Source organism: Schistocerca gregaria, chromosome X, assembly GCF_023897955.1.
Source record: "Schistocerca gregaria isolate iqSchGreg1 chromosome X, iqSchGreg1.2, whole genome shotgun sequence".
Classification (NCBI taxonomy): domain Eukaryota; kingdom Metazoa; phylum Arthropoda; class Insecta; order Orthoptera; family Acrididae; genus Schistocerca; species Schistocerca gregaria.
The window spans coordinates 175,123,857-175,148,792 of record NC_064931.1 but is presented as its reverse complement, the minus strand read 5'-3'; positions in this window follow the sequence as shown (position 1 = coordinate 175,148,792).

Here is a 24,936-nt window from a genome sequence, read left to right as displayed (position 1 = left end):
AAAATTGTTGTAGTGAGACTGACCACCGTAGCATCCAAATCCATCGAAATTAAGCAAACTATATTTATTTAAAAATGCAGATAAAAATTCGTTTAAGATCTTCCTTAGAGACTGCCTCCACTCCCTCCTAATCAAGAATGTAAGTCTAGATGAGATGCGGCTTAAATTCAAAGAAATAGTGTCTGAGGTAGTTGAGAGATTTATACCAAATAAATTTATAAATAAGAACACTATTACAGAAGCAACGGAAAAAGCATGTCAAACATAAAAGGAGACAAAGTCTTCGTGATTGGCTATGTTTTATAGGAGCTCGAAACAGGTGGAATTCAATGCAAGATGCTTTCAACAGCTTTCACAATGAAACTCTGTTTCCAAATCTGACAGACAATCCAAAGTGATTCGGGGGCTATCTAAAGTACACCAGTGGCAAGACACAATCAGACCTTCAATGTGCGATTTCAGTGGTAGAATAACCGATGACATGGCCACTAAAGTGAAGGCAGTAAACATATCTTTCTGAAATTCCTTCATCAAAGAAGACGAAGTAACTATTCCAGAGCTGGAATTGTGAACCATTGCCAACATGAGTTATTTAGAAGTAAATATCCTCAGTGTAGTGAAGTGGCTTAAGGCACTTAATAAACACGAGTTGCTGGCGCAGATAGCGTAACAATACGGTTCCTTTTCCAACTGTACTAATACTATATCCCCATACTTAGCAATAATATACAACCAATCGTTCTACAAAAGATTCATGCCAAAAGACGAAGCCGTTGAATTACAGAGCCATATCACTAACATCGATTTGCAGTAAGTTTTTTGGAACATTATGAATTATCTCGAAGGTAACGCTCGATTGACACACAGTGAACACATCTTCATAAAATATCGTTCTTGTGGAACACAAGTAGCACTTTTGTTGCATGAACAAATGCATGCTATCGACAGGGGATCTCAGATTAACTCTATATTTCTAGATTTCCAGAAGCCTTTTGACATCGTTGTTCACAAGAGACTTCTAATAAAATTTCGTACCAATTGAGTATCGCTTCAGTTGTGTGACTATGCGCGAGATTTCTTCTCAGAAATGTCACAGACGTAGTAATCGATGGAAAATCATCAAGTAAAACAGAAGTGATATACTATGTTCCCCAATTAAGCATTAAAAGCCTTCTAGTGTTCCTAATCCATATAATCGGTTAAGGAGGTAATCTGTGTAACCTTCTTACATTGTTTACAGATGATGCTGTCATTTACCATCCAGTAAGGTAATCAGAATCTCACAAACAAGTGCAAAATTACTTACACATGATATCTGAATGTTGTGAAACGTGGAAATTGTCTCTCAGTAAGGAAAAAGTGTGAGGCCATCCATATAAATACAAAACGAAAACCATTAAACTTCGCTTACACGATAAGTCACACAAATTTAAAGGCTGACATTTTGATTAAATACCTAGGAATTACAATTACTAGTAACTTAAGCTGGAACAGTCAGATAGATTACGTTGCAGGGAATGCAAACCAAAGAATACATTTCATTGGAAGATTACGTTTTATAGGCAGAACACTTAGAAGAATCACTAGGTCTACTAAAGAGACTACCTACGCTACCCTTGTTCGTCCTGATGGAAGGTATCAAAAAAGTTCAGAGAACTGCAGCTCGCTTTGTATTGTTGCGATATAGAGGAGAGAGTGTCACGGACATGATATGCGAGTTGGGACGGCAATTATTAAAACAAATGTTCTTTTCCCTTAAGGCGAGATCTTTTCAAGAAATTTCAATCACCAACTTTCTCTTTTATTGTCGCCAACCTACATAGGGAGAAATGATGATCACAATAAAATAAGAGAAATCTAGAGCACATACAGAAAAAATTAAGTGTTCATTTTTCCCACTCTCTGTTAGAGAGTGGAACAGTCAAGAAATAGTCTGATGGTGGCTCGAAAACCGTGTGCTAACCACTGAAGTGTGAATTGCAGAGTGGTCATGGAGATGTCAATGTAGAAAGAACAGAGAACCAAAATAGAACCTTGTGGTACACATATCTGATTGCTTCAAATTCTGAATTCCTGTTGTTGTGTGACTGATATGGAACTAATGCACTTTACTTTCTGCTATTCATGTAAGATTAAAACCATGAACCTGTTGTGTCTATTGTTTCATAATAATGTAATTTCAAACAATCAAAAGCTTTAGCCAAGTCGCAAAATAATTACAATGGTAGTAATTGATAACTGTTTCATTCTAGCACATAATCTGTCAAAGAAAATATAGCCCTTATTTGATATCAAAACTGTTAGTTAATAAGTATGTTCCCTTCTACAAAGTATTAATGAACTCTGTTGAACATAACTATGAAATATTTGAAAATACTGCTGGTAATGACATTGATCAATAGTTACTTACTGATGTTTGGTCTCCTTTTTAAAGTGGCTTGATTACAATATGCTAGTATGAAAAGAACCACTGTGAAAAATTTCATTGCATAAATAACTCAATACTTAGTAAATCCAGCTGGGGATCATTTCAAAATGTACTGATTTCATCACAATCGCTTGAACACCAATTCTTAAGAGAGTTGGTGTATCTGAAAGCTACTTTTAGAGAATTAGGAGGACGTTGAAATTAATCAGACTTATTTTAGGAGATTTTTCTTAGAAATATTTCCAAATACCACCAAAAATATTGAAATATGTATTGATAAACAAAAACATATCTAAATGTACTACACACCTAATCACAACACCATCTTCAAAGGAAATGGAAGATACTGTGAAACTTGTTGATTCAATGGTTCAAATTGTTGAACAAATCACTGATTATGTCTTTTACTGCATTATGACACAAAAGCATGTTTGGAAAGACTTCACATTCATTGAACAAATAATTTTTTCATTGTTATTTGCCATTTATTGACAAAGTTAAAACAAGCGAGGTGGTGGAGTGATTAGCACACTGGATTCACATTCAGGAGGATCACGGTTCAAACTCACATCCAGCCATCCTGATTTAGGTTTTATGTAATTTCCTTAAATCGCTTTAGGCTAATGCTGTGATGGTTCCTTTGAAAGAGTATGACCAACTTCTTTCTCCACCCTTTCTTAATTCTATGGGACCGATGACCTCACTGTTTGGTCCACTCCCCCAGATCAACCAACCAAGAAAAGTGTTGTAAGTGTTTTTGTAAACTGGAGGAAGCAAAGGAAAGGGAAGGAGTTACTGATTTCTGCTGCTCTAGGACTTTGTGCAGTATCGGTGACAACGAGTAAAAATGTGTACTGAACCGGGATTCGAACCTGGGACTTCCTGTTTACTAGGCAGTTGCGTTAGCCACTGTGTCACCCAGACAAGGGATTTATCACAAATGCATGGACTGTTTTGGCATGGATCTTGGCCGACCGACATTCTCATCCTGCACCACGTGTCTGCAGGCCCTGCCCATATCCTCCATGCTCGCTACTTCAAGATTCCTGGCATGAGGTCGGATGTAATTCTGCATCTGCACTGAATGTGGTGGATTCATTGCCCATCAAGGCAAATCAATTATATGAATGTGTGGTGTCTGTCCTTTCGGATATGTCGAAAAGAATAGACTTCATACACACATATAATTCAAAGTGTTTAGTGATTAACTATAAAAACATGTAGTTGGCATATTCTGCTACTTGACTTTCTTTTGGCACATTAAAAAACATGAACAGATTCTTTTTCATCCCCAGATGCAGTTCTCTCCACATTTTGTCTCACTGATCCCATAGAATTATTTGATATTAATTCATGATGATGTCTTATATACTAATAATTTATATTAACAGATATGTTACGTATTAAGCGGCCTACTGAATTCTTACTTCACAGGAAAACTAATCCAGTTACTACTTTTCTTGCAAATGTTGATGGCCATCAGCAATTTTGCATTTCTAATTATCACTAACTTTGGTAGTGACTTAAACAAAACAAATCTGTAAAATAAATTAATAATTTTTACCTTAAGTAAAAATTAAATCTTGTGACAAAAATTTACATTCTTCTCTGACTGTAATATACTACACACTGAATAACTATATGTATTAATAAGAATAATATAAGTAAGCTTACTTTTGGCATTCAGCTAAAGAAAAATAGTCCCTACAAATGGCCACAATACAAATCAGTTCAAACAAAGTAAGGTTATGTCTTGGCAACTGCTTGTAGAATTGTTTGTAGCAGAAGTGATTGAACTAGAAAGACAAAGTTACAATTCGTGTGTAGCAGTAACACTTTTCTTTTCGACAGTTTCGTATTTCATTTTGAGAAATGAAAAGTTAATTACACGTCAGTAGAGCTCACCTAACCACTTCCTTAAGCAGTTATTTCTATTCAATGGAACAGTTTCAGGTCATTTGAACAGAAAGTCTGGAACTAGTCTGAAAGGATTACCTGTAATCTCCAGCACACTTTTCGAAATCTCAGAGGCATATTCTGAGGAACACTACCTGCTAGAAGGTAATGGGTGTTAAGGCATGTTTGTCGATAAATAATTTGAAGTCTGATCTAACAGAACTGAATTGCAACGAGTCTTAAACGGCCCTTCTACACCAAACACACATGGAGAACGTGACAAGTTTGTGAGTTGAAAGTCTTGTAGTGTTCCAATGTTCAGCTCTGATAATTGAAATCATTATTATCCAGCCAGTTCAAGAGAATACTTCCCTGCTTTGGAAGTGTAAACATTCATTACTCCCATTTGCTTCATGGTATCTTCAATGGGTGGCACACAAGAAGTTATACGAAATCGGAGATACTTTGGTTTGCAAGTCAATTTCACAAACTTCTGTTAAACATTAGCACTGCCCTTTATACAATATCACATTTATCATATACAGCTGTTAGAGGCATTTGTTTAAAACTTTTGCAATGGCACCTTTGTGCAGACTAGCAGAGGCAGATTCCAACTGCTGCTTAGTATAGACAGGTAAACCGACTGCTTGGTGTATACTGACTGACTACTCCAGAACAACACGAAGATCGTTTGTGGACACGAGTGACGGATGGAACATTTAATTTTCTTGTAGTGAGCCCTCTATTAAAGGCTAAGAAAGTTTCCTAACATCATACAAAAATCTAAACAGCTCTTCCAAATGAGAAGCTAAATTGACGAAGTTTTAGATAGCAGAGGAAGGTCTTCTGTATACTATGGTGTTAATTAGAGTCTTGCAACCCTATAAACGTGAAAATTGTAATTTTTCAAATGGAATTGTTGCAGACTTTCCCGTCAGAAATTGCTAATTCAAAGATCTCTGTACCTTAAAAGACCTTGATTACAAACATAAAATTAAAACAGCTTCATTATATTATGTAGTAAATATAATGCTTAAAATTATTGTTCATGAGTTAAGCGAAAAGGTTTGACCATTTATAACATATTACTGTTTTTATGTTTAAAATATGCTCTTTACTTACTAACATGTAAAACACTGAAAAAAATTAAATATAATTTTCAAGTTGATATTTTCCTACTCAAATTTAGATGTCATTGAAGTTTCAGGTTTGTAGCTTCTACATTCAGAGGAACTCAAAATTATGAAATTATTTGTTTTTCTATAGACTACTAATTGTACAGTCTTCAAAATTAGAATACTTTACTTTTCTGTGCATCTGAACGTATTATGTAACTTCTTATATATGCTATTTAATAATATTTTATGACATGGTTTTGTGCATAGGCAAATTATAGCAAACAAAGGGGAATTCCCCATGAAGTAAATCACGATATCTCTATTGCACTACAAGCACACATGCTTCCCTACAATCCTTAATGTGATGTTTATTAAAGCAGCAAAAGATGAAAGTGGGAGATTCATCCCATGAATAGTTAACGGATAATGAAATGCTTGTTCTGGTGAAAATTAGAAATTAGAAATTCTGGAATAAACTAACATAGTTGTCTGCAAACAGATGCTGCGCACTAATTTGATACCCATCATCCAAGGAAATATAATTTTTTAATACATTCCTGTTAATATTTCTTCTAATTTAATGCCAGTCTCATAATAATCATCTCACAGAACAGATGATTCAAAAGCAGATGTGCTTGATTATCCCATGCACAAAAACTTTTGCTATTATTCTTTAGATTCCCCCAAAAGGGATCACCAATTTAGTACTGGAGGGCAGCGTGGAGGGTGAAAATCACAGAGGGAGACCAAGAGATGAATACACTAAGCAGATTCAGAAGGAAGTAGGTTGCAGTAGGTACTGGGAGAAGAAGAACCTTGCACAGGATAGAGTAGCATGGAGAGCTGCATCAAACCAGTCACAGGACTGCAGACCACAACAACAACAACAACAACGTTTCTATATGATAAATGTTTTTTCAGTGAACCACCATTCATGTATCCATTCATTGTTTTCATTTGTTAATCTAAATACGTTTCACAGGGGTTTCACTTTACTTTAACTGACTAATGTTTTCTGGCATAATCATTGAAGCATGAAATAATGATTAACCCAGTGTTTGTTTTCTTATTTTGAAAGTAATTCTCTATAAAAATTATAAACAACTTATCCTAGTTTCTCTAATATTTTCAAATATAATCCTAAAAATGTATTTTCTGTTAAAATAGTCATTGATCCACCAATTTTCTATTACACGAGTCACTGATCAGCCAATACCATTGAACATTACACCACTATAATGTGTGGTCATTGATTTTAACAAAACATCATTAAATCTGAACAGATCTTAACTCAAACATGATATTTTTGATGTCATTAATGTATTCCTAAATTTTTCACTTATATTTATGTTTCCAACCTTCACAACTACTCATCTATATTTTTTCTTTTTCTGGTCTAGCCACAGTACTTGGTTACCATGTTCCTTATTTATAATGCATTTAATGATTCGTTATTGCAAGTAAAAGGTAATTTTATATAAAAATATAGTGCTTCTTTGTGTATTTTTAATACAGTTTAACACATTTCAACTCTTTCTCCAATTTTTTGTGGCATTAGTGACAGATTGAGATTATGTATAAAAAATTTTAAACTTATGTATGAGGTGAAACTATAAAATAATGTGACTGATGCTGTCACAGAGCACATATGCATGTGCCAAAGATGAGTGACCAATAGCAGTGTTTCGCCAGAAAAGTGATACAGATAATTGTAATAGTAGAGCAATGATTTGTGGTGACATGTCACCTGCAACTTGGAAAAACTGCTACTGAAATCTATACTTTACTAATAGAGGTGTACAGTGAAGACTGTTAATCATGTACACTATTTTCTGAGTGCTTAAAGCATTTCCAAGATGGCCGAGAACACGTCGAAGATGACTCAGGCCCTGGACGCATTTCAATATCAAAAATGGATGAAAATATCGAAAAGTAGGGATTGAAAAAAGAATGTGTTTTGCAAAACTTATATAACCAGGTTAACACGAGAAAAGTGTATGTGAAAATGGAGCCGAAAACTCTCATGAGTGAATACAAAGAAGCCCATGAAAATGCTTCACTGACACTTTGTATAATACGGAAAATGATCCTAGTCTTGAAAGTCTCTTCGGGTTTGCTGCCGGATACTAAAATCAACTTGACTCGCTATTTCGGCGATCCAACTGTTCGCCATCTTCAGGAAAATGCTGCTTCTGCTGATGAGTCCCGCTGAGAACTGTTCTTCCAAGTCCTTTACTGTCTCTGACAGAATTACAATATCATCGGTGAACCTCAAAGTTTTTATTTATTCTCCACAGATTTTAATTCCTACTCCGAATTTTTCTTTTGTTTCCTTTACTGCTTGCTCAATATACAGATTGAATAACATCAGGGATAGGCTACAACCCTGTCTCACTCCCTTCTCAACCACTGCTTCCCTTTCATGTCCCTCAACTCTTATAACTGCCATCTGGTTTCTGTACAAATTGTAAATAGCCTTTCGCTCGCTGTATTTTACCCTTGCCACTTTCAGAATTTGAAAGAGTGTATTCCAGTCAATATTGTGAAAAGCTCTCTCCAAGTCTACAAATGCTAGAAATGTAGGTTTGCCTTTCTTTAATCTATTTTATAAGATAAGTCGTAGGGTCAGTATTGCCTCACATGTTCCAACATTTCTACGGAATCCAAACTGATCTTTCCTGAGGTCGGCTTCTACCAGTTTTTCCATTTGTCTGTAAGGAATTCGCGTTAGTATTTTGCAGCTGAGGCTTATTGAACTGATAATTCGGTAATTTTCACATCTGTCAACACCTGCTTTCTTTGGAATTGAAATTATTAAAATCTTCTTAGAGGCTGAGGGTATTTCGCCTGTCTCATGCATCTTGCTCACTAGATGGTAGAGTTTTGATAGGTCTGGCTCTCCCAAGGCTGTCAGTCGTTCTAATGGGTTTTTGTCTACTCCCAGGGCCTTGTTTCGCCTTAGGTCTTTCTGTGCTCTGTCAAACTCTTCACACAGCATCATATCTCCTATTTCATCTTCATCTACGTCCTCTTCGATTTCCATAATATTGTCCTCAAGAACATCGCCCTTGTGTAGACTCTCTATAGACTCCTTCCACCTTTCTCCTTTCCCTTCTTTGCTTAGAACTGGGTTTCCACCTGAGCTCTTGATATTCATGCAAGTGGTTCTCTTTCCTCCATAGGTGTCTTTAATGTTCCTATAGGCAGTATCTGCCTTACCCCTATTGATATGCCCTTCTACATCCTTACATTTGTCCTCTAGCCATCCCTGCTTAGCCATTTTGCACTTACTGTCGATCTCATTTTTGAGACGTTTGTATTCCTTTTTGGCTGCTTCATTTACTGCATTTTTCTATTTCCTTCCTTCATCAATTGAATTCAATATCTCTTCTGTTACTCTAGGGTTTCGGTTAGCACTCGTCTTTTTACATACTCGATCCTCTGCTACCTTCACTATTTCATCTCTCAAAGCTACCCATGCTTCTTCTACTGTATTTCTTTCCCCCATTCCTGTCAATCGTTCCCTAATGCTCTCCCTTAAACTTTGTACAACCTCTGGTTTAGTAAGTTTATCCAAATCCCATCTCCTTAAATTACCACCTTTTTGCAGTTTCTTCAGTTTTAATCCACAGTTCATAACCAATAGATTGTGGTCAGAGTCCACATCTGCCTCTGGAAATGTCTTACAGTTGAAAACCTGGTTCCTCAATATCTGTCTTACCATTACATAACCTATCTGAGACCTTCCAGTATCTCCAGGATTCTTCTAGGTATACAACCTTCTTTCATGATTTTTGAACCAATTGTTAGCTATGATTAAGCTATGCTCTGTGCTTATAATTAATATGTTGATTAAATTAATATTTGATATCTATGATTAAAATTTACATTTGTAATGTTATGAAAACTTTGATGTTTTGACATTACCCTTTTGTTAGATCTTATATGCACATCAGTTGTTATAAAACTCAAAATCATAGTTCCCAAAAAATTTTAGTTTACGTTGGCAAAGCTTTTAAAGTTTTAATATGTTTAAGTTTTTCAATTTAATTGTTTATGTTTAATATGTTTAACTTTTTAAATTTAATTATTTGGATCCCCAAATATGACTGTCAAAAAATCAAACTGCTTTACTATATTCACTTGAAACAAGAGCTACAAACATTATAGAATTCTGTAATAATTCACTACCTTAATATATTTTCCTTCAGCTGAAGCTTTGGTTTCCAGTCAATACTATTATCTAAATAAAGGGAAAGGTCATTTAAATGTCCTGAAATAAATCTGTGATTAGAAAAATGATTAAATCTTAGCATAAGAGAAATAATAATTGAAATGCAATAGTTTGGTTTTATTGAACATTGTAATAAGTAAAAATGTCACTAAGAAAAAATCAATTACATTGTGACGGAAAACATTTCTTACAATATGTTACATTTTAGTGTAGCTTATTTGAATTTCTTTGATGTGTACTGGTATAACTATTTGCTTATGACTCTCAATGCAGCAACGGTACTCTAGAATGAGTCCCTTTTAGAAAAACATGATCATGAAACAGGAAGAAATCAAGTGTACTCTTGGTTGTTAATCTTGGAGAAACTATTCAAGCAGTGGAAGAGGTCTTCTCAGGACTAATTGAGAGTATAAGTTAGTCAGATGCAACCTGAGCATCAGTTTCGTCTTGAGAATATTCTTGGTTTTTTTTAAGAGTAACACTAGTGATGAAGATGCCTTTCCTTCCCATAGGTGTCTCAGCACTGCTGTCCACTTTCTGCAATATTCTGACCACCTACTTTGTCCTTTGGTCTGGGCCTGAGTGGCGGTTCTGAATGAGAGATTTCATCAGACCTATGTAGAGCTCAGCTGTACATGCCTCGACCTATACAAGGTAGAGATTTGGAAAGCTGTCATGGACAGGTTAAGCGTGCATTATACACTGGAAGGAGTCATTGGGTCATAGAATGCATGAGGAATACATTCGTTCTTTTAGACTGGATCAGGCTCTCTGGGTTTGGGTGGTTGTAGAGAAAGGAAATTTTAGAAAATACACACATCAGTCAAGAGGATAGATTAGAAAAAGGATGAAGTATTTGTGTTTAATGTTCTGTTGATGGTGATGTTATTAAAGATGGAGCACAAACTCGATTTGGGAATGGGAGCCCATTGTATACTTTTCAAAGAACTCATATCTGCATTTTCTTTAAGTGATTTGGAGAAACGACATCAAACCTAAATCTGGATGCTCAGACAGGTATTTGAATTGTTATCATCCCAAATACAAGTTAAGTGTTTTACCTCTGCACCCATCTCATTCAGTAATTTGTTAGATTCCCTAGGAAGTGAAGTCTATTTACCATCAACTGAAACATTAGTTCTATTGAGGTCCAAATTAGTGTGACTGTGAATGCATATCGATAACAGTAATTGGGTTTGGTGGTCTTTGATCAGTAGCTAAATATTTCTACCACTATCCAAAACTAGCTGCATTATTAATAAAGATAGGCTATGAAGCATATCAGGCTAGAGCTAGCCTGTTTCATTCTCAGTAAGAGTACTAGTTACTCAATTGACAGATAAAGAGATCCTTTTGATGTTTGTCTTAGCACAATCTTAAATGATGATTGTGAAGGTTGCAATTTCCCTCTACCGAAATAATTTTCGTTACTTGTGCATTGATTTGTACATTAGGATGGCTAGTGTTTCTTTCTGAGTCATAATACAGTCCTTCACCAAACACAAACAGCAACACATTCCTGGAGGGCAGAGTGTGTGGCCTCGCTGCCATATTTCATTCCTCAGATGAATAAGTTATCAGTACAATGGGTCTTCAGTCTTGAAGCCCCTTACTCAGTCATCCATGGCACGCAATGGCACCCACGTATGAACTGGGAAACAGAGGCATCACCCAATATGCCAAATATATTCAAAATGGCGGATCTAATATGGCAGCATACCTCACTCCTCAGATAAACCAGTTGCCAGTACAATAGGTCATGTGGTCTCGCAAACCCTTAGTCCATCGTCCTTGGAATGCAATAGCATTCTCGATAGTAGTAGGGCAATTGGGGCATCGCCTCACTCTGCATTGTGGCCAGATTTATTCAAGATGTCAGATCAAATATCGTGGCCATAGATGTGGCAATTCACACTGACGTCATAGTGGGAAGTTAAAATTTTGAGGGGAAAATAGGTCAACTGGGTTACCTCAACTGACCGAACTCCACCCATTCCTACCCTTGAAAAAGGTGGAAAATTAAAATAATGGCGGGAAATTCAAATTTCTTGACAGCAATATCAAATGTTGTGTATTTATCTGGAGGTCAGGAGACCAACTGACCTAGTTCACAACACCACCACCAGAGAGCGCTGTTGGTCCTTTCCCACTCCCCTCTCCTCGCCATGACCCCTCCCCCCGCCAGCCTGGGAAAAATTCGCTCACTCTGTGCTGAGTTTCCTGGGAGGACAGATCGAATTGTTTACAGTGTACAATGTTCTCAATGGGTGAGATATCTATGTTGGCGAAGGAGGAGATTCATGGGTATATTCGCTGTAATCATGCTGTGAGGACTGTGTCCATAGCCACCCACGCAATGCTTGGAAAGTGATGATATGTGGTGAATGCAGGAAGAAGACTCAGTATGTGCTGTATAGGATGTATGTAAGTCTTTATTTTGTATGCGTTGTGTTATTTAACCAATTTGAGTTGTCATAGACAGTAGCTCCCTCTGGTGTGTCCACTATGAGGTCTGGAGTCCAACTGACCTATTTCATCACACCACCACCAGAGGCGCTGTCGGCCCTCACCCTCTCCCATCCCGTAACATAATCCAAGATGTCGATCTGGGGAAAAATAGCGGGGAAAGAACTCAATCTGTGTCTAGCCACCGGACTAGGAGGACAGACGTAATTGTTTACTGTGGTCTATGGATCAGATGTCTGTGCTGGAGAAGGAGGAGTACATTATCTGTAAGCATGGATCTGGGGACTGTGTCAATACCAATGATATTTGGTGAAGATCAATACGATTCATGAAATAATAAAGATACAGCAGGATGGGGCTAAGTTATACTTCGCAATTCATGCTGATAAATACGTGAGCTGTAACTATAGATCATTCGATAAAAGTCCAATGCGTCTACCAAAGCATTAGAGGCAAGACGTTCACTCCAGTGCGTGTGCTCAGCTGGAATAACTCACGTGCCAGACTGTCTACCCCAAGAGTCTTCGTGCCAGCTTATGGCAAGGACACGGAAGTAGCTGTAGGAGAGGCCACGTAGTTCCTGTCTCTTTGGAAATGCCCGCGGCCTTCCTCCTTTCCATCCTGGCCCACGGATACCCTTTGTCATTGAACACGAACTATGTCGGGAGTTATTACATCTGGTGTTGCGGAATTTTGTCACCAAAGTTACTTGAAGGTGTAACAGAAACTAAATGTACCACTAGACAAAGAGGGAGAGAACTGAAGATGACGTGAGAATATTTAAACAATTACATGTTTTATTTCGAGGAATAACACCACCGTCAGACTTGAACACAGAATCTAAGATCGAGACACACTTGTAAAACTGTCCCTGAGACATACAGCGCGCTTTGGTGGGAAATACACTTGTCGTTGAGCACGAACTGCTTCTAGAGTTACTAAATCTACACTCCTGCAAATTGAAATAAGAACACCTTGAACTCATTGTCCCAGGAAGGGGAAACGTTATTGACACATTCCTGGAGTCAGATACATCACATGATCACACTGACAGAACCACAGGCACATAGACACAGGCAACAGAGCATGCACAATGTCGGCACTAGTACAGTGTATATCCAACTTTCGCAGCAATGCAGGCTGCTGTTCTCCCATGGAGACGATCGTAGAGATGCTGGATGTAGTTCTGTGGAACGGCTTGCCATGCCATTTCCACCTGGCGCCTCAGTTGGACCAGCGTTCGTGCTGGACGTGCAGACCGCGTGAGGCGACGCTTCATCCAGTCCCAAACGTGCTCAATGGGGGACAGATCCGGAGATCTTGCTGGCCAGGGTAGTTGACTTACACCTTCTAGAGCACGTTGGGTGGCACGGGATACATGCGGACGTGCATTGTCCTGTTGGAACAGCAAGTTCCCTTGCCGGTCTAGGAATGGTAGAACGATGGGTTCGATGACGGTTTGGATGTACCGTGCACTATTCAGTGTCCCCTCGACGATCACCAGAGGTGTACGGCCAGTGTAGGAGATCGCTCCCCACACCATGATGCCGGGTGTTGGCCCTGTGTGCCTCGGTCGTATGCAGTCCTGATTGTGGCGCTCACCTGCACGGCACCAAACACGCATACGACCATCATTGGCACCAAGGCAGAAGCGACTCTCACCGCTGAAGACGACATGTCTCCATTCGTCCCTCCATTCACGCCTGTCGCGACACCACTGGAGGCGGGCTGCACGATGTTGGGGCGTGAGCGGAAGACGGCCTAACAGTGTGCGGGACTGTAGCCCAGCTTCATGGAGACGGTTGCGAATGGTCCTCGCCGATACCCCAGGAGAAACAGTGTCCCTAATTTGCTGGGAAGTGGCGGTGCGGTCCCCTACGGCACTGCGTAGGATCCTACGGTCTTGGCGTGCATCCGTGCGTCGCTGCGGTCCGGTCCCAGGTCGACGGGCACGTGCACCTTCCGCCGACCACTGGCGACAACATCGTTGTACTGTGGAGACCTCACGCCCCACGTGTTGAGCAATTCGGCGGTAAGTCCACCCGGCCTCCCACATGCCCACTATACGCCCTCGCTCAAAGTCCGTCAACTGCACATACGGTTCACGTCCACGTTGTCGCGGCATGCTACCAGTGTTAAAGACTGCGATGGAGCTCCGTATGCCACGGCAAACTAGCTGACACTGACGGCGGCGGTGCACAAATGCTGCGCAGCTAGCGCCATTCGACGGCCAACACCGCGGTTCCTGGTGTGTCCGCTGTGCCGTGCATGTGATCATTGCTTGTACAGCCCTCTCGCAGTGTCCGGAGCAAGTATGGTGGGTCTGACACACCGGTGTCAATGTGTTCTTTTTTCCATTTCCAGGAGTGTAGTTGAATATGTCTCTAAAAATACTTTCAAAAAGATAGCTGCACAGTAGTTGGCCACAGTTTTACGATGTATACCGCCAGATGCGAACATTGACTCTAAAAAGATCGTTGCGCACTTATGATACCTCCCTGAGACACATCACACGATTTTGTGGGAAACAGATCGCGAAATCGATGTCAGCTGCAATATTTGATTTTATATGCCAAAACTACGATATTTGGAAGTCGAAATAAATATCTCTGTAACTCTAAACAGGACTCCCACCACTTTAAGAATTTTAGCTGCTTGTTTGAAGGCACTGTCAGAGAGAGAGAAAAAAATTTCTAAGTCCTACAGCTACTGTGGTGTCCATCACTTTTCTGAAAGGTGCGTGGGCTTAATTTTATATTTGCTGCTGCTGGAGTCAATGATGTTATTTTCCCCACTTCTAGAAGCACACACTGCTGTCTAAGCACAGTTGGGAAAATCAGAACAATTACGCAAATATTACAATAGGCACAGTCCTACAGATGAGAAAAAGGGCTGGAATTTTCGGTGTCCTATAGCTGCTGGTCTGGAGATGCTCTAAAGCCACAATGACGGATGAGGGACAGATCCCACCAGAACTGGATGGTCTGCATGGACATGTCTCTGAACGCTTGAACAAAGAAGACTTCACGTTACTCTCAGACAACACAGAACTTTCCATGAATACCGTTCCCACTGTGTTGTTCAAACCAGTCTGTAGAGGCTCTTATGCCCCGCACAAAGGATGTCTTGTAAATGGAGCATTCTGAATTTACCAGTGAAACTGTTGCTGCTGTCTGTGTGGGAGCACTTCTGCAGTTTTTTTATTGAGATGGACAAATTACGAGAGTTTCAGCAGCAAAACTATTTTGCACAGGTCGAAAAAAACCATACCGCAAAGATATTGCACTGACAGTTAAACCCTGCAAAAAGTGGTCTACAGATCATGAAATACGGAATCTATTGCCAATGACAATTCCTCAATTACATTGTTCTTCTACTGTCGAGGAAAAATTGAATTTTACAGTGCGAAACCGTCCTCCAACTGGGCTATATCACCACATACCGGGCTATATCACCACATACCATATTGATGTAGTAAACACAATTCGTGCCCTGCACCATACAAAATCATCAGTTCAGAGTGCTGCACATAAGTATCGAGCAAAAGGCACTTGACACTTGTACATAAATCGCAAAGAGAGACAGACCCCAAAACCATTAGCACATGGACTGTGTATAGTCCTCACAGCACTAAATATTTTCCACTAGGTCAGTCGGTCATTCGCCGTGGCCAACACTCACGAGTCCACTGACCCTGCACACACACTGGTCCAATGTGTGATCAGAGCAGTCTCCATGGACAGCGGTCACTCTCCTAACCGTTGTACAAAGGCTGGGCTGGTTCCCCTAGCACAAAGACTTTACTGCTTCTGGTGCCGACCTGCTTGCTTGCTGGCTTGCTGCCAGGCTTTCTACACCCAGCTCCATACTCTGGGATTACAAAAACATGTGTATTTTCTCATGGTTTGTAAGAATATCAGACCAATTAGGCGATGGCTCTCGATATCGAGCACATACCAGTATGCTGCCAATTGCTCACATAGTATAATTCTGAAGATAATTTTCTTAGGGCCTTTGTCCCAATTCAACGTGGAGTTGGCCTTGTTACAATGGATTTGGCAATGTTATTGTCAGAGGGTGGCTGGATGCCCTTCCTGTCGCCATCCCATACCTCCCGGGATGGAAATTAGTGTATTCCAGCTGTCTGCATCTAGTGTAAGCCATGAAATAGTGCGAACGTTTTTAAATGTCTGCGAGTTGTGTAACTGAGGCAGGTCGTGGGAACCAGCGCAGTATTCACCTAGTGGGAAGTGGAAAAGCCCCTAAAAACCTCATCCAGGCTGGGCGGCACACTGGCCTTCGTTGTTAATCCGCCGGGTGGATTCGATCTGGGGCTGGCGCGCCTCCCTGAGTCCAGGACACAGCGCATTAGCGCTCTCGGCTAACATGGCGGGTGACTATAATTCCAAAGATAAAGAGTGGAAATCATTTCTCTAGAGCCAAGAAACTTTAGCGAGATACAGCGAGGTAGAACGTGCTGCCAACCACTGAGTAATTAAAAAATTATATTGTCTGCCAATATCTTAACATGAAAACTCGAAAAAATAGAGGAAACTTGTAGTTCCACTCGCATTTTTTAATGAATACCGTTGTCAGTGGTATAACAGAAAACAAATCATTCTTCTGGTTTACAAAGTCAACTAAGGTGAATCTCATGCCTAGAGAACCAGCAAATATCTCTTCCGCCTGTCTGTCACTATCTAGATGCACACAACACGCATCACAATCGATGTTCTCTCTGCCAAATAAACACGAGAAACGTATAGAAGCAGTCAACTGAACAATAACATGGGAGGAAAAGACTGTCCAGTGCAAACGCATGCCCATATTAAATCTTCTCAAATTTCCACAGAGAACACACATGATCACGAAGGCTGCCCAACACATACTGAGTATTAGTTCGCTATGCACCCGCCCAGAGGGCGACAGGGTTAGATCAGCTGCATTCCAGTATCACAGCCAGCTTCCCCAGTTTGGATGACTCCCGCCATAAGCCGGAAATGTCAATCGCTCTGGCCACAGGCTTCCGCCGCAACGTGCGCTCCCGCACCCCAGACAGAGTCGTCCTAGGAAACCAACCGCATATATTTTATTATTGTACTTTCAGTTAAATATCACGATTGGAGTCTCAATCTCTCGACATTCGACAATGAGCGAAGTATCGGAAATAGCCTCTCCTGATGACTGTGGCTATGGAAATATAAATATCTGCATCCTTCTTATGAGTGGACATAATTTTTTACGTAAGTAAATCTTTCTTCTCACCTTACAGCTACTGCGATTTTCCACGTCTAGTCCATAAATTCCTTCTTACTCATTTTCTTTGCACACGTTGGAACACTGACCATAGTACACATACCTTATAAGCCTGCTGATCACAGTGAATCTATCACATATTCCCTACTAAGTATAATACTTCACTAATAACTGAATGCTGATGATACCAAACAATATTAAGCGAAAATCTGTGATGAACGGACATGCCTCATTTGCTTTTCTTGTGAGTAGAACCAGTATGTCTGAGGAACAGAGTCGTAATCGTCTTATAAGCGACCAGTTATTAAGAAAACATAACTGCAACGGCTATGTTACTGTCATAAGTGGTCTTTGTTCCACCAGAGCTCACGATTATCCAGGTTAAAAACTATACCAGCTATAGGAATCGAGGTATGGTTGTAATGAGATACTCTTTTCCAATGTAACCTTTTTTTTATATAGAAGTAGCCGATACCAGGATTAATCCAAGATCTAGTATAGGCTGTTTCACTGAAAGAATTTCATTTGATTTTGTATACAGTGTATTATATTTGAGGCTGAAGTGTATAAAAAGAAATTAAGTTGTTACAACTGTTACAGCTAAAATTATCCTTCTTTTAAAAAATATTTGAAATTACGAAATTTCTGGCATATTTAAAAGTCATTAATTGCACAATCTGATGTTAATTATTTATTTATCGACTCATTTATAAGATAATGTTATATCTTGGTGATGATTCTTCTTTTGTCAAGAAAGTATGTAAACTCTTTTGCCTTGTAAACTCTTTGAAACATTATGAGTACCGCAGAATGTGAGGAGTAGTGGGTATGTTTCTGATGGAGACAGACTTATTTACATGATCGACACTAACAATGTAATTTGGAATATTAAGTGAAAATTTTAAAGATGGTGTGATATTTAATGATGTGACAAAGCATAAAATTCAAGAAATACACAGGCAAATCTTAATCAGTTATTTAGTTATCAGGAACCCACAACGTTAAATCAGGCAGAGAATGTACCCCTAGACGCAAGACTTGGAGCCAACAACAAGAGATAATAAAGATTAGTAAAAAGTATTTCTTTTGTATTTCTTATGCCTCTCGAAGCTTTTGAAACTAGTGGAGACACTAAGAAAAATTTAATAGTGATATGTGGGACGGTAAAATTGTATGGTACTACTTCCGAATGCACTGGCTTTCCACACAAATACTGCGACATTGAATATAGATGGTGATCCGTCGGGTGTGTATTAACAGACAGAAAGTGTGGGTGCACATTGCTAGCGGGGTAAGCTCGTAATAAAATCACTGAAATTAGAAAGTGATTCGGCTAAGGAATGTGGTATGAAGAAGATGTTTGCAACCCCCTCATGCCACCGTTGAATATTTCTCCAGTATTTGTAACGCATTCTATCTCAATGACATGTCAGAGGTTCTGTGATATATCCACTATGTTACAGGCGAGGAAGGATGATGGTTAATTTAGAATGATCACACACAGTAGATAGTGTGCTATGCGATGAATCACTGGCTCTCACAGAAAGCTAGACATAGCATTGTGTAAATTATGTTGCTGCTGCTCTTATAACACACACACATACACACACACACACACACACACACACACACACACACACACACAGGACGATTTTAAATAAAAGACAGTAGCAACATATGGAAACAGCAAGAGTTTTGCTGGACTGTGGAGCATTTCCAACAGCTGCCTGAAGGTGACTGGTGACACCTACATTTAAACTCATCTTTCACAGTGATTGGGTAGCTGATGGCTCGGTGTTCCATTTCGACTGTTCCTTATATTACAGACATGTACGTTAATACTGTTTCAGTGCTAGCCATCCCTGGAAGGTGCTGACCCTTCACCCTATCCCAGATGTATACTGTGGATCTGCATCTTAACATCGTCTTGGGTATTATGCTTAGCAGATCCATTCAAACACTGACTCGGGTCTACTCTGGGTCATGGGAGCTGTCTGTGACACATACACAGACACGGACATACAAAAAACTGAGAAATCGCTCTCCAACTGTCCGATAATGATGTTAGTTGGAGAACTGAAATAACATTTGTCCTATGGCAGGGACTTCAACCCATGTCTTCTTGCTTTTTAGACATAAATGTTAACCATTACACCACCGCAGCACTACGGTCAACATTTCTGCACAAAGTACCCCAGACAAATGCTCTCCCCAACACAAACTTCAAACATGTGCTCCCACACTGGCAGCAGCAGCAGTTTGGCAGGTAAATTCTGTAAGAGCCAATCAGAATGCTGCATTTAAAAGACATCCTTTGTGCGGGGCATAAGGGCCTCTACAGACTAGTTTGAACAACACAGCGGGAAAGGTATTCATGGAAAGTTCTGTGATGTCTGAGAGTAATGTGAAGTCTTCTTTGTTCAAGTGCGCCGAGACATGTCCATGCAGACCATCCTCCTCTGGTGGGATTTGTCCCTTATCCGCCATTGTGGCTTTATAGCATGTCCAGACCAGCAGCTGCAGGACGCCGAAAATTCGTCGAAAATTCCAGCCCTTTTTCTCACCTGTAGGACTGTGCTTCATATTCTGTTTGCTTAATTGTACTGATTTTCCCGTCTGTGCTTGGATAGCAATGTGTGCTTCGAGAAGCGAGGAAAATAACGCCATTGACTCCAGCAGCAGCAAATATAAAACTAAGCCCACACACAGTTTCAGAAAAGTGAAGGACACCAAAGCAGCTGTAGAACTCAGAAATTTCTCTCTCTCGGGCAGTGCCTTGAAAAAAAGCAACTAAACACGAAAAGTGGTGGGCGTTCCGTTTAGAATTACAGAATAATTTATTTTGACTTCCAAATATCGCCATTTTGAAGAAATAAAATCAGATATTGCAGCTTATATCGGTTTCGGGATCTGTTTTCCACAAAATCGTGTGATGTGGCTCCTTACGGCAAAAAGTCAAGCGGCAGCACGCCAGTCGGGAACGATAGAGAAGAGATGGCTATGAGAATAAGTCAGCCAATTGCATGCTGACCGACCCCTGACCAGGACTACAATGCGACAGCAGCGGACCCTGTCTGAAGAGGACTTAAGTGCTGTGACGGACTGGTGATGGCCCAGTTGAATAGCAGTTTCAAGACTAGGGACTTGGATAGAAGCGTCAACCCTCATTACTTCGCCTATACTCTCTGTGTACTACAGGCTAGTGATAGTTTATACTGAAGAAAATTGATAATTTTGTATGTCGTCCTTTGCTTGCGACACATCTGTGTAATTTCAAAAGTTAAGTATTGTCTCATTTCTTTTTGTAACATAATTCATTAATACGATTTGTTTGATCTGATTGGTTAGCGAACCGAGTCCGAAGGAGTCCTGCACACCCCGTCTATGATGAGAAGACTGGTCATATTTGATGACGGATATGGAGACATAATATTTGGCGACGAGGTTTAAGAAGAACCCAACGCCTGGCTGCCACAAATTTTGATTTGTCGTGGGCTTTTGTGTTTTGTTGGGGCCTTAGTTCTACGTTGTTTTCTCTTTGAAGGGGTGTGGTTACATGTTTTAACAGTGTGTCTTATAGTGTTTCTTCTATTCAGTGTTTTCAACGTGGTCGTTGCAGAAGTATTCTACGCTGGTGTGCTTCTTTTTATTGCTCGCCTTGTCTGTTTATGGCATTTGCCTAGCAACCCACCAGCCGCCATGCACTGTTGCAATTTTTCTGGATGCACTCAGCCTCGTGATGCCAATTGAGGAGCTACTCGACCGAATAGTAGCGGCTCCGGTCAAAGAAAACCATCATAACGACCAGGAGAGTGGTGTGCTGACCACACGCCCCTCCTGTCCGCATCCTCAACCGAGGGTGACACGGCGCTCGGATGGTCCCGATGGGCCACTTGTGGCCTAAAGACGGAGTGCTTTTATAGTTACAGCTCACGCATTTATTAGTGTGAGTAGCGAAGTGTAACTTAGCACCCTCCGGCTGCATCTTCATTATTTCATGAAGCGTATTCATTTTCACAAAATATGATTAGTATGGACACAGTACTCAGATTCATGGTTACAGCTAATATACTCTTCCTTTCTTTCTTCTCCAGCTCAGACATCACATCCATTGAACACAATAAACAATTTCGTCCATCCTCCCAGTTCAGTGGCTAGACACAGAGTGAGTCTTTTCCCGCCATTTTCCCCCAGACCGCCAACTTGGATTACATCACGGGAGGGGAAGAAGAGGGCCGACAGCGCCCTCCAATGGTCATGTTGTGAACTAGGTCAGGTGGAATATGGAAAGACATCATGGTAAACATACCGGATGGAGTTACTGTCTATGACAATTCAAATTGCTCAAATAAAACAATGCATTTTTCCAGATGGGGCAGGGGAGGGGAGGGGAGCAATGCATGAAAAATAAAGACTTATAACCATTCTTTCTGGGAGCCCTTCACAGACTGAGTCTGTTTCCTCCCAATTTCCTGATGAGGGAGGGGATGTGAGAGGGAAGGTAGGAAGAATGGTAGGAGAGTTGGGCTAGTAGCGATAGTCAAATTGACCTATTTTGCTATCAAAATTTTAACTTCTCACCATTTGGTCACTGCAACATTGCCACATATATGGCCGCCATCTTGGATCCGCCATCCTGACAAAATTTGGCGACAATGGGGAGTGGGGTGATGCTGCCTTGTCCCACTACTGGGGTTAAAGTATACTTCGCAGGTCATGCTCATAAATGTGTCTGCTGTAACTGTAGGTCATTCTATAAAAGTCCAGTCAGTCTTCTGAAGTGCGACATGCAAGATGTTCATCCACTCTGGCGTAAGTATATATGCATGCAATTGAGGAAATTCCGGTGACCAGCGGTTACTAATTTAATAAGTGTACTACACATAACCACAGAGATGAGGATTGTACCCATAGCCTCCTACACAATGAGTGGAAAGAAAAGATAATTAATGAGATTGAGGTGAATACTTTTCGACAAATAATGGCAATGCAGTGGGATGGAGTGAAGATGCATTTCAGATCTCACACAGAGAAATGCTTGTGTTGGAACTGCCTAACACCCCACATCAACTTCACTCTATTCCACAATGGACCGCAGACCATCACCTTGAGTTTCGGACACCAATTGTCCTAGTTCACAACATCATCACCAGAGGGCGCTGTTGAGGTTCTCCCACTCCTCTCCCCCTCTCCTCCCCTCCAGAGACATTATCCAATATGGTGGTACTGAAAAAAGTGCAAGAATCAATAGGAACGCTGAATCCAGTCACTTGACGGCCTTGTCCAATAGGACTGCAGTATATAGTGATGTTATTGTAGGAGATATAGATCAGGCTGAGTAGCTCTGTAGCTTCAGTCTCACTCAGTCAGCCAGCAGCAGCAGAAGAAGAACCATGAAGCGTTAGCAGCAGCTGTTGAGAGCCATAAAAGCCTAGGAGAAAAGGAAGAAGCGGAAAATTAAGTATCACATATTATATCCTCGCCTGTCGTTACCATTATTACTGGCTGTTTTGTGTGTTGGTGTATATCTGACACTTCCTCCTCCTTGTTCAGTAGTAGCCTTCGATCTATCGAGGCCTGCAGTGGCGAATACCGACATTTCGACCTCTGCTGCATCCAGACTGTAGCATCATCAGCCACTATCTTGTCGAGACCTGCATTGACATATGGATCTGCAGCAGCAATCTCCATCGTGTCCGAACTTGTAGTGACCACATGGTGTCTGTGGACCACATTGTCCACATCCTGGAGCGAGACAAGGAGGTGTTGCTGTCTGTCCCACTCATCAGTTTGGGTGATGATGTGCCCAGCCTGTTCCTGATGCATCGAATGCTCCTGTTGTGCTAAACAACAAGACGGAGCATAGTACTGGTCACTAACATATGATCCATCGCAGCAGAACATCCCTGTGGTAGCGCAGGGACAGAGTGCAGCTACTGTGCACATATATACTCCAAATCTGCGCGGCCATTACCTGTTAAAACGAAAACGGCGAGAAATGTCACGCATGTGTTTGAGTATTTGTTGCAAACAGACACGAATCGATGCCCAGACTACCTCCAAACCGATCACAGTGGAGAGCTTTTCAATAGGTATTTCAAGACCTGCAGCGGTATGGAATACATCATCAAGATTCACCCACTTGAAGGCGAGTATCATGGAACGTCTGAACAGAACAATCAAAGGTCAGATGTGGATGCATTATAATCCATGTGGCTCATTCAAATAATTGCTGAATATAACTGAACCAAACATAGCACAAAGAAAATGAGACCAATTGATGTTCGTCATAATGGACTCATGGATACGGTGTACTATCGCATTAAAATGGTACATCAACGTAAGCAGAAATTAAATGTAGGTGATTTGATACATGTCTCAAAAAATGGCTCTGAGCACTATGGGACTTAACATCTATGGTCATCAGTCCCCTAGAACTTAGAACTACTTAAACCTAACTAACCTAAGGACAACACATACCCAGCCATCACGAGGCAGAGAAAAATCCCTGACCCCACCGGTAATCGAACACGGGAACACGGGAGCGGGAAGCGAGAACGCTACCGCACGACCACGAGATGCGGGCGATACATGTCTCAAAACGCAAGACAATATCTGAGAAATTATACCTGCTAAAGTGGTGAAAGAACGAAGCCTAGAAGGATCTTGAAGGATACTAAAGGAGAAGAAATTGCAGGTTGTTTCTACATCGAAGAGTTGCAGAAAAGTTCAGAACTGGATGTATTTCTCATGGAGAGGGTCAGCACGACAGCAAAATCCCTGTAATGGACTGGCCTGCACAGAGTCCTGATCGGAATCCTACAGGACACCGTTAGGATGTTTTGGAACGCCGACTTCGTGTCAGGCCTCACCGACCGACCTCGATACCTCTCCTCAGTGCAGCACTCCGCGAAGAATGGGCTGCCATTCCCCAAGAAACCTTCCAGCACCTGTCTGAACGTATGCCTGCGAGAGTGGAAGCTGTAATCAAGGCTAAGGGTGGGCCAACACCATGTTCAATTCCAGCATTACCGATGGAGGGCGCCACGAACTTGCAAGTCATTTTCAGCCAGGTGTCCGGATACTTTTGATCATGTAATACGAGGTAAGAAATAAAAAACATATACATGGTTATATACATTTTTTTAATTCAGTAATCATACACAGAATGCCCTATATCAGCTGGTTCTTTTTTATGTTAACACCAGTACAGAATATAGAAAATGAAGCCTTCTTGTAAGGACAGAATTCAGCATCTATTTCTATCATTAGTCTTCGCCGGCACCATACTGACCCACTGTTCTAAGTCGTCTACATGCGCACTGTTCATACTTAGATACCCTGCAATGTCTCTATGCACAGCTGTAGCGCCAGGCAGCCATCTGTTCAGTCTTTCCAACACAATGGGTAGTACCATCTGTAGATCGAAAAAGTTTTGTTCGGTGGAGTGCTGTAGATAAATGGATGTGTTACGTGATTTCACACGGACTGCAGAGTTATTGTACACTGTTGTAATGGACAGAGTTCGAGCAGTTCAG